Source organism: Clarias gariepinus, chromosome 10 (genome assembly GCF_024256425.1).
Source record: "Clarias gariepinus isolate MV-2021 ecotype Netherlands chromosome 10, CGAR_prim_01v2, whole genome shotgun sequence".
NCBI classification, from domain to species: domain Eukaryota; kingdom Metazoa; phylum Chordata; class Actinopteri; order Siluriformes; family Clariidae; genus Clarias; species Clarias gariepinus.
Genome location: NC_071109.1, coordinates 7801186 through 7810729, shown reverse-complemented (window position 1 = coordinate 7810729; position 9544 = coordinate 7801186). Strand labels below are relative to the sequence as shown.

The window sequence follows — 9544 nt, the reverse complement described above, 5'->3', positions numbered from 1 at the left end:
GAAGGCATTTTAATTATTTATCATCAACCTTTATAGCAAATTGTATTATTCTGTCTTTGTTGTTCTTGTCTCAGTCAGGGTGCTGTGAACCTTTCGCTCTTGCTCAAGCTCCTGAAATGGGGCAGAGAATCAAGTCAAGGGACATTAAACTGGTATATGATCAATAAATAATTTATCAAAACCTGACACTGTTTAAACAGTGTGTGTTATCTTACTTAAATAATTTCAAGTAATACCTTTTGTAACTTCTTCTTATCCTTTAGTACGTCCTCATACTTATGCTCTTCCTCACAATTCTGAAATGGGACAAAAAAAATGTCCTAATGAGACCCTGTATATGATCCATATTTCAAAGCGGAGAGTGTTTCTTTCTCTCTTAGATTTGAGGCACAGGTAGCAGATTATTTCCTTTCTTAATATTTGTCATGTACTAATCATAACAAAACCATATCAATAATTAAAGTACTGTTTGATGTGAGGCTTTTCTCACTCACCTCACTTTTTTTCATACTGTTTACTCTTTTTATCTGGAACATCAGCCAATGACCCTGAAAGTTCAGCACGTTCCAAAATCTTGTAGGCCTTATTTTCGTCTACATTCTCAGAAATATACGGAACTGAGCCTAAATTCAAATGTAAGAGGATCTTGTCAGAATCATACTTTCTTGCTTGCTTTCTCTCTATTATAATAATAACAATAATAATAATAATTATTATAGCAGTAATGTTCAGTATTGCCAGAAAACCACAGAATTGCCATATTTACAAAAATAATTTTAAAATCTCTATAATATTTCACTGTTTGTTTGAATTATATTTTAGGAGTTTTGCTTTGATACATTTTTATTAAATTAATGCGTATTATTATTTGATCATAATATTTAGCTACCAACTTTGCTGTCCAGTCTACTCCAAAAGCTATACCATTATGCTAAAATACAAGAAGGACTATGATCAAGACCTCAATAAAGTTTATAGGCTTGACATTCTTCTTCAGATATTCAATGTTTCTTACCTTGGTATAAAATAACTAACTGGGAAACTTTCAACTTGCAACTTTTATTCATATTTATAAATATAATATCATATAATATATAACAAGAGGCAGCTACGCATAGGAACAAACAGACATACCCTGCTCGATAACCTCTGTACTTCCTTTATCCCACTGATCAAAATAATAAAGTGCACCAACCAGGGCTCCAGCTGTTGCTGTACAAAGTGCAAGACATCTTAATAAGGGGACATTCGACATTGTGTGTGTGTGTTGGTATAAATATATATATCACCTCCACCAGAACAGAAAAAATAAGCAGCTTGTCAGTATCAACAGATAGAGTAAATTTTTAAATAAATTTTTTATTTAAGACTGCTTGGTAATAGCGATGACATCACAATCAGAGGCGCGCGTGCACTATGAGACTATGAGCACTGATCTTAGGTCACTATAATAATAATAATAGTGATTTAGACCCCCATATGCCCTCTGCACCTGCTGCCTCATCCCTGTGCTCAACTGGACTTCTTGTTAATTTAAATAGATTCTGTTATATTTAACTTTTACCTGCACAACACACGTGATGTTATATAATTTCTATCCGTTATCACTCAAATGAGGATGGGTTCCCTGTTGAGTCTGGTTTTTCTCAAGGTTTCTTCCTATTGCCATCTCAGGGAGTTTTTCCTTGTTTTTCTTGTTCATCAGGGACAATCTCATTATTATCTAGACTATACACATTTTCCATGAACTTTGGGACTATGACCATTGTTAAAAGGGCTATCTAAATAAAATTGAATTGAATTGAATAATAAATCACACAGTGCAGTCTCAGTGACGTCACAGTAGCAGTGTTTTGTATGAAGGCATGAATGTATAAACAATTCACAATCATAAAATATTCCCTTAACCTCGGAATGTTTTTTAAATATTTATACCCACTTTTTTATTTATTTTTTTTTTTTATTTGACGAGGTTAGCACTTTTTTACTAAACTTTTTCTCTTAAATCTACAATCTTTCTTAAAGTAACTAAATACTGCCCCTCACGGTAAATAGTAATAGTAATTGTATAGTATAAAGTGAAACTATGTACAATGGAACCTCGGATTGCAAGTAATCAAATTTTTTAAATTAATTTTGACTTGAAAAATGAGCAAGTCTTGGTTTCCAAGTACCGAGTATCATGGGGCACGCAAGCGCTTTTTGTTTTGACGCCGAGTGACACGTGATCACAACTGAGCCAATAGTTCTTCTCTTCAGAATTGTGGGTAATCGTCTCCCATGATCAGTCTAAATGCGCGTGTCTTACTTATATATTCAACATCCGTGCGCTGAGTTTTCATTTATTCTTTTGGGAAATACTTACTTTAATTTACGAGTGTTTTTCAATTCAATTCAATTCAATTTTATTTGTATAGCGCCTTTAACAATTGTCATTGTCACAAAGCAGCTTTACATAATCAAGAAAATTATTTAAGTTTGTAATAGAATGCGAATGTGTATAAATCAAAATGGTCAGTTTGTCCCTGATGAGCAAGCCGAGGGCGACAGTGGCGAGGAAAAACTCCCTGAGATTGCAATAGAAAGAAACCTTGAGAGGAACCAGACTCAACAGGGAACCCATCCTTATTTGGGTAACACAGAGAGCAGGAATTAATCTGCATTTATGCTGTGTGTTAGGTGGCAGGCAGTTCAGCATACCAGTTGATGTTAATTGATGTTAATATGGAGTCCAGGTGGTTATTGAAGGCTCAGATAGACTCGTAGGAAAATCCGGTCCTGAACTATCGAGCAACTATAACCAAGTTAAGTCCTCAGAGAAACAACTGTCAACACCAGTTGAGGCCAGAACCATCTTTATGGTAGAGTGAAACCATCCTCAGACACCGGACGCATCCCAGAGACACATGGGGCATCCATGTGACGAGATCTCCAACCAGAAGCGGGGCACCAGGATGGGTCAGACAGGAGGGCAGAGGAAGTCTGGATCACTGGCAGCTCAGGAACAACATGTGTAGCTCGACAGAGAGAGGGAAAGAAAAAGAGAGGGGGAGAGAGAGCAGGAGAGGGGAGAGCAGAAGAGGAGAGATAATAGTTAGGTATGGTCGCAGTCACATAATGTATAAAGTGAATGTATATTTAGTGTAGAGTGCAAGCAGGGACTCCGTCAGGACTAACTATAACAGCATAACTAAAAGGGAGAGCCAGAAGGAAGCACAGACATGAGGGCTCCCTGAGATGTAAAGCAACCAATCACCTTAACGTCAACAAACTAGTTTTTCTGCATCGTTTAGTGACAATATATTCCTTAACTTGGCAATATTTCCGAGGTGAAAGAATGCTGTCCTGGTAATATTATCTACATGAGCTTTACATGAAAGACTAAAATCTATAATCACACCGAGATCTCTTACTGTTGCACTAGATAGAACAAAAAGGCCATCTAAAGTTACAGTGTGATACAGTGTGAGTGTTTTGAAATACAAGCCCGCTTCCGGAATTAATTATGCTCACAATCCAAGGTTCCACTGCACTTTGTGACAGCATTACACAGTTTTGTTTTTACGGTGAATAATTTCTTTTTTTCATTTTATGTAATTTCATTTTATTTGACCAATTTTGCAGAAGTAAAGCTGACTGAAATTTAAAATATAAATTCTTTAAAAATGTCTCGGTGGTACGGTGGCTTAGTGGTTAGCACTGTCACCTTGCACCTCCAGGGTCCGGATTTGATTCTCGCCTTGGGTTTGTGTGCATGGTGTTTGCATGTTCTTCCCCCGTGCTTGGGGGCTTTTCTCCAGGTCACAATCTAAAGACATTCAGGATAAGCTAACTGGCATTCCCAAATTGCCCATAGAGTGTGAATGAGCGTGTATAAACTCTGTATACAGGATGAAGCAGTATAGGTGATAAGTGAATGAGTGGGTGAGTAAAATTGCCTAAAAATCCTCATGTCTTGTTATCTTGCCAGAAAATAATCCTAGTGAGAGACAACACTAGTATACCTCTGACCCAGGAAACAGTTTTGATTATAGACAGGAGGCTGAGAATTGGGTAATTAGCAGTTATTTATCAATCTGTGAGTCTCAGCGAGTTTTGTGGGTGCACTTACTACAATCACAGGATATTCTAGATTTCCTGAAGATTCTATAGTTTAAATAGAACTTAAAATTTCTAGTGACATACCTGAGTATTGGTATAAAATTTTAGAAAATACATTTTAAATATAGTTCCAAGACAACGATGATCAGGCCAAAGCACCATGCTCCATCACCGCCTGAGCGCACCACGCAACTGTGGGCTTTTCGAGAATGTTAAGACCCCCAAAAAGGCATCATACTAGGATGTAACTTAGTATGATATCTGACTTTTTAGTTTAAAGTATTGCCACAGCTGAACTGTTTGAGATCGTAATTTCGTAATTTTGCATCCTCAATGTCTTGAAATCATAATGGCTTAGCGTGGTGATGATTGTATAAATCCTCTAGGAGGAGTATATCAAATTCCACTGGGTGTGTTTTGCAAACCACCCAAAATAACTGACTTTCGGCTGTCAGTTATGCCTTCCTATAATATTTAATGTATTATGTTTTTTTATATATTGTATTAAAAATACACAAGTAATATACCATGAATATATTGCAGCAGTAGCATGTTATATTTCTGGTCAACTCCAGTTAATAAAAAATGAAAAATGAAAAAAAATAAATAAATAAACATTTCACTTGCTCCCATCACACAACTTGGCATAAGTCTTCCTTACATAAACCTCATGTTTTTCTAACCAGGCATGAGACTGCCAGTGCAGGGCTTCATTATTCAACTACATTGCCAAAACTCATGTCTAAACTAATGATTCACATTTTTATGTTTATATGCTCAGACTTGTATGCAAGCGATGCAAAAAAAAAAAAAACTATATAAAGAACAAAAAAACAGGACTGTCAAACTTTATACTCTTAGAAAAAAAATCTAGAATATACAAGGGTTCTTTATTTGTTGGGAAGTGAGAACTGGCATACTGTATGTACTGTATGCATAACTTACAACAATCTTGGTTTAAAAAAAAAGGCTTACACTTAAACTCTTTTAGAAGGTTTAATTATTCATTAGAGCTTAACAAACAACTTAAACTTTTAAACGAAAGCTTGTTAAACACCTTTTAAAGAGAAATACAGAGACAAAAACCCACATGTAGCACAGCTGATTTTAAATATGATTTAGAAATGGCATTTTTTGCACACATTGTTACGGTGATGTTCATTTAAAAAACATTACAAACTCCAGCATTACGAACACTTCCCTAAATATGTTTAACCCCATTTTATAGCATTTTATTCAGATCATACTGTATACAACAGTGGCAACCCTGCAACATTGGGATTCAAACCCAAGTCCTGGTGAGAAGTCGTACACCTTAAACAAGAGCTTAAGAGCCACCCCTGCCCTCACCGAAACACTGTAAAGTACACGTAAAGTAACCTGACATCTAAAAGATTAGACATTTTCACAAATACTAAATAATCATCAATCATACAAATGCTAAATAATAATTTACAGTATGTCAAAGAAAATGGCAAAATATCAGTAAATTTCCCTTGTAAGTGATTACAGAAGCAATAGCAAACATACAGAGGTACTGTACATTAATAAACCATGTAGATAGAAATACTACCCAAGCCATGCTGTAATAAAAAATGAGTGAAATGTTCCTGACCAATCAGAATCAACAGGACAAGTTGACTGTAATAAGCCAAAATGTCACTTTAGGTATTTTAGTATATACAATTTTAAAAAGTTTTACAACCAAAATGAGAGTACATTCAAACTTATTTTCACAGATATTTGTGCTTCCTTCTGCATGAAAAATGACACAAATGTGACAGTTTAGAGGACATAAAGTGATCCTCTTCGGATTAAAATATCAGTAGCTTGGTTGATGTCGTCCTCACTGTCCAAGTCGCTCAATAGACAGTGGTAACGTTGGTCAAACTTAAAGAAAACCGTATCACGAATCATGTGAATGTGTATGAATCAAAATGATAAGATTGTCACTAATGTGCAAGCCAAGGTTGACGGCGAGAGTGGCAGAGAAAAACTCCCTGAGGTGGCAATAGGAAGAAACCTTAAAAGGAACCAGACTCAGCAGGGAACCCATCCTCATTTGGGTGAAAACAGATAGCAGGGATTGATCTGCAGTCATACTGTCTGGTAAGAGGCTGGAAGTTCATTATAACAGGAGATGTTAATATGGAGTCCAGTAATCTGATTTAACAAGAGGTGTTCCACAAATGGTGATAACAAAGCTTAAGACCACTGGGACGTTTAACACTCAAATTCTGTCAATCGCCAGCTCCGACAGTCACAGAATGATATGTGTTGGCAGAGCGAAATAACTGGCTAAATAAACAAACAAATCATAATCTGTTGATAATAAATGGCAATATGGCAACTATATGGTGCCTACAACCACATCACAGTCATGCTGATATTCAGTGCAACAGCACTCCCTCTCATGTGGGACTGCTTAATAATGTCATGTCACCGATCGGTCCACTCAGGTTCCCACAAGACCTTGAAAGGTGTGCTGTGGTATCTGACACCAGGATATTGGCAGCAGATCCTTTAATTCCTGTAAGTTGCAAGGTAGGGCATCCTTTGACCAGACTAGTTTGTCTGGTGCACTACAGTGATGCTTCATTAGACTGAGACCTGGGGAACTCTGAGGCCAGATCAACAACCTTGAGTAATAGACCTTTTTGGCCAACTCATGGACGTATCACGAATCTTCTGCCATGTAGCTCGCTTTGGAGCAATATTTAGTCATTTAAATACTGGAATAGTAACGATTTGGTGGAACACAATAAATTTTAGCAAACAAAACTAAACAGTTTAAGAAAGAACACCTAAAAATAATTTAGCCTCTGTTGTAAAGTAGATGTCACTTTTACTGTGCCTAAATTCATTACTCATTTGTTGTTTCAACAAACTGCCATGAGTACAAAGGCGTTGCCTTCATCTCCCCAGCAATCAATAAGCCCTGATCCACGAGACAGGAATCACAGCTGGGTCCAACTGTTTAGCTCTGGCAACATTCATGATGGGCTTGTACATGTCATTCAGATCATATTCAACCACTGTATGCGAGGCTTCCACACCTTTTATAACAATATCAGTGTCAGGTGTAATATTCTTAACATGACAAGTTAAGGGTAGAACGAAAGTTGACAAAAAACGGTTATTGTATACTTGTCTCGGGAAGCCATTTGCATAGCTGCTCCATGGCTGTTGTGGTGATCATGAGATCTCTAAAAATGCAATCTAGGAAATTATATAATTAATTAATTATAATAAAAATAATAATAATAACATTTGAGAGTTTTTGAAGCAAAAACGTTTTATGCAGGCTGAATCTTTGGTAACAAAAAACATTCAATTTATTTATATGCATAGTTGTTGCAGTTTAATATTTATTTTTATGCATGGTTGCATTAATTTGGCCCATGATTATTATTATTTTTTTATGATGATGATGATGGGACCACTCTTCAGTGGGACTCCCTCTTCTTGGGACTCATAATAATAATAATTCCTTATCTTCCCTAAATTACTTTTTTACATTTTAAGTCAGATGAATCTTGGCATTGTTCTGGACCAGGCCAAAGCATATTTCTTCAAAGAAGAAAAACTCTGGTGTGATTAAAAACATATAATTTTTTATTAAAAATTAGTAATTTTCAATTTAAATTTTATTTTATTTGTATAGTGTTTTAAACAATTGTCATTGTCACAAAGCAGCCTTACAGAATCAAAAGAATTATGGAGGTTTGTATGAAATGTGAATGTGTATGAATCAAAATGATAAGATTGTCCCTGATGTGCAAGCCAAGGTTGACGGCGAGAGTGGTAGAGAAAAACTCCCTGAGGTGGCGATAGGAAGAAACCTTGAGAGGAACCAGACTCAGCAGGGAACCCATCCTCATTTGGGTGAAAACAGATAGCAGGGATTGATCTGCAGTCATACTGTCTGGTGGGAGGCTGGAAGTTCATTATAACAGGAGATGTTAATATGGAGTCCAGTAATCTGATTTAACAAGAGGTGTTCCACAAATGGTGATAACAAAGCTTAAAACCACTGGGACGTTTAACACTCAAATTCTGTCAATCGCCAGCTCCGACAGTCACAGAATGATGTGTTGGCAGAGCGAAATAACTGGCTAAATAAACAAACAAATCATAATCTGTTGATAATAAATGCAACAAATACAATATGGCAACTACTGTAAATGGTGCCTACAACCACATCACAGTCATGCTGATATTCAGTGCAACAGCACTCCCTCTCATGTGGGACTGCTTAATAATGTCATGTCACCGATCGGTCCACTCAGGTTCCCACAAGACCTTAAAAGGTGTGCTGTGGTATCTGACACCAGGATATTGGCAGCAGATCCTTTAATTCCTGTAAGTTGCAAGGTAGGGCATCCTTTAACCAGACTAGTTTGTCTGGTGCACTGCAGTGATGCTTCATTAGACTGAGACCTGGGGAACTCTGAGGCCAGATCAACAACCTTGAGTAATAGACCTTTTTGGCCAACTCATGGACAAAGATCTGCGGTGTGGAGCTTAGCTCAGTGTCTATGAGTTGTCAAAATGTCTATTACATGTTCTTTACAACACTTCATGAAACAGTGTAAACCAGGTAACAGAGAAAAAGTGCATTTAATTGGTCCTAAGTAAATTAAAGTGAAACAGAGAAGAGGGTGAGTTTTCTGTCAGGGCGTAACTTTGGGTGTGAAACAAAAAATTGGATTTAATTGGTACAGTGAAAAAACAAAATGAATCAGTGCACAATATGAGTCATTTGCAAGGGTGTAACTTTGGGCTCAGTGCTGGGCGGTTGAGATCTCCACCCATGTAGGTGCTGTCCGAAGACATGCCCTCTTCCTTATTTTTATCAAGTAGGCTGTTTCACAATAATTTGGAGAAGAAATAAGAATTTTTTTTTAATGAAATTTTATTTGCTCTACCACTTTATTGTGTGTTATAAAATATAGCCATTTTAATTTGTTATTAGAATATACATACTGGGGGAGAAACGTTTTGTATTAGCACAAGATAGCTAAAATATAGTTGCAAGCAACGATAAGCGGACCCAAGCACCCTGCACCATCCGCCACCCAGGGTGCACCACACAACCTGTTTGTCTTTTAAACATGGTAAGACCTACAAAAAAAGACCTACAAAAAGCCATCGCCACCAGCACAACTTGCACACGTCACACATTATACTGTATAGGGCTAATGTCAGCTTGGGCGCTAAATATTTGTCATGTCAACTATGTGTGTGTGTGTGTGTGCATGCATGTTATTTAATATCTCAATATAATGTCACACAGAAAGTTATTAATCACTTTTCAGTGTAAGTTTAAGGCATTGTCAGTTTGAGATATTAAAATATCTGTAAAATCTCGTGTGAGGGCCCCTGTGGGCCCCATGCCTCGCAACTCTCAGGCATGCTAATGGCAGCAGATTACAACCTTTCT

At 36.9% G+C, this 9544-nt stretch overlaps 1 long non-coding RNA gene across 1 annotated transcript; it reads right to left on the bottom strand.

Annotated features, from left to right (window-relative positions):
* Nucleotides 1-236: 236 nt before the first annotated feature.
* On the bottom strand, nt 237-1314 carry LOC128531488 (uncharacterized). Its single transcript, XR_008361201.1, has 3 exons — nt 1135-1314; nt 495-623; nt 237-296 (listed from the first exon to the last, which is right to left on the bottom strand). It is a non-coding gene; the product is annotated as an uncharacterized LOC128531488 (long non-coding RNA).
* Nucleotides 1315-9544: the final 8230 nt, after the last annotated feature.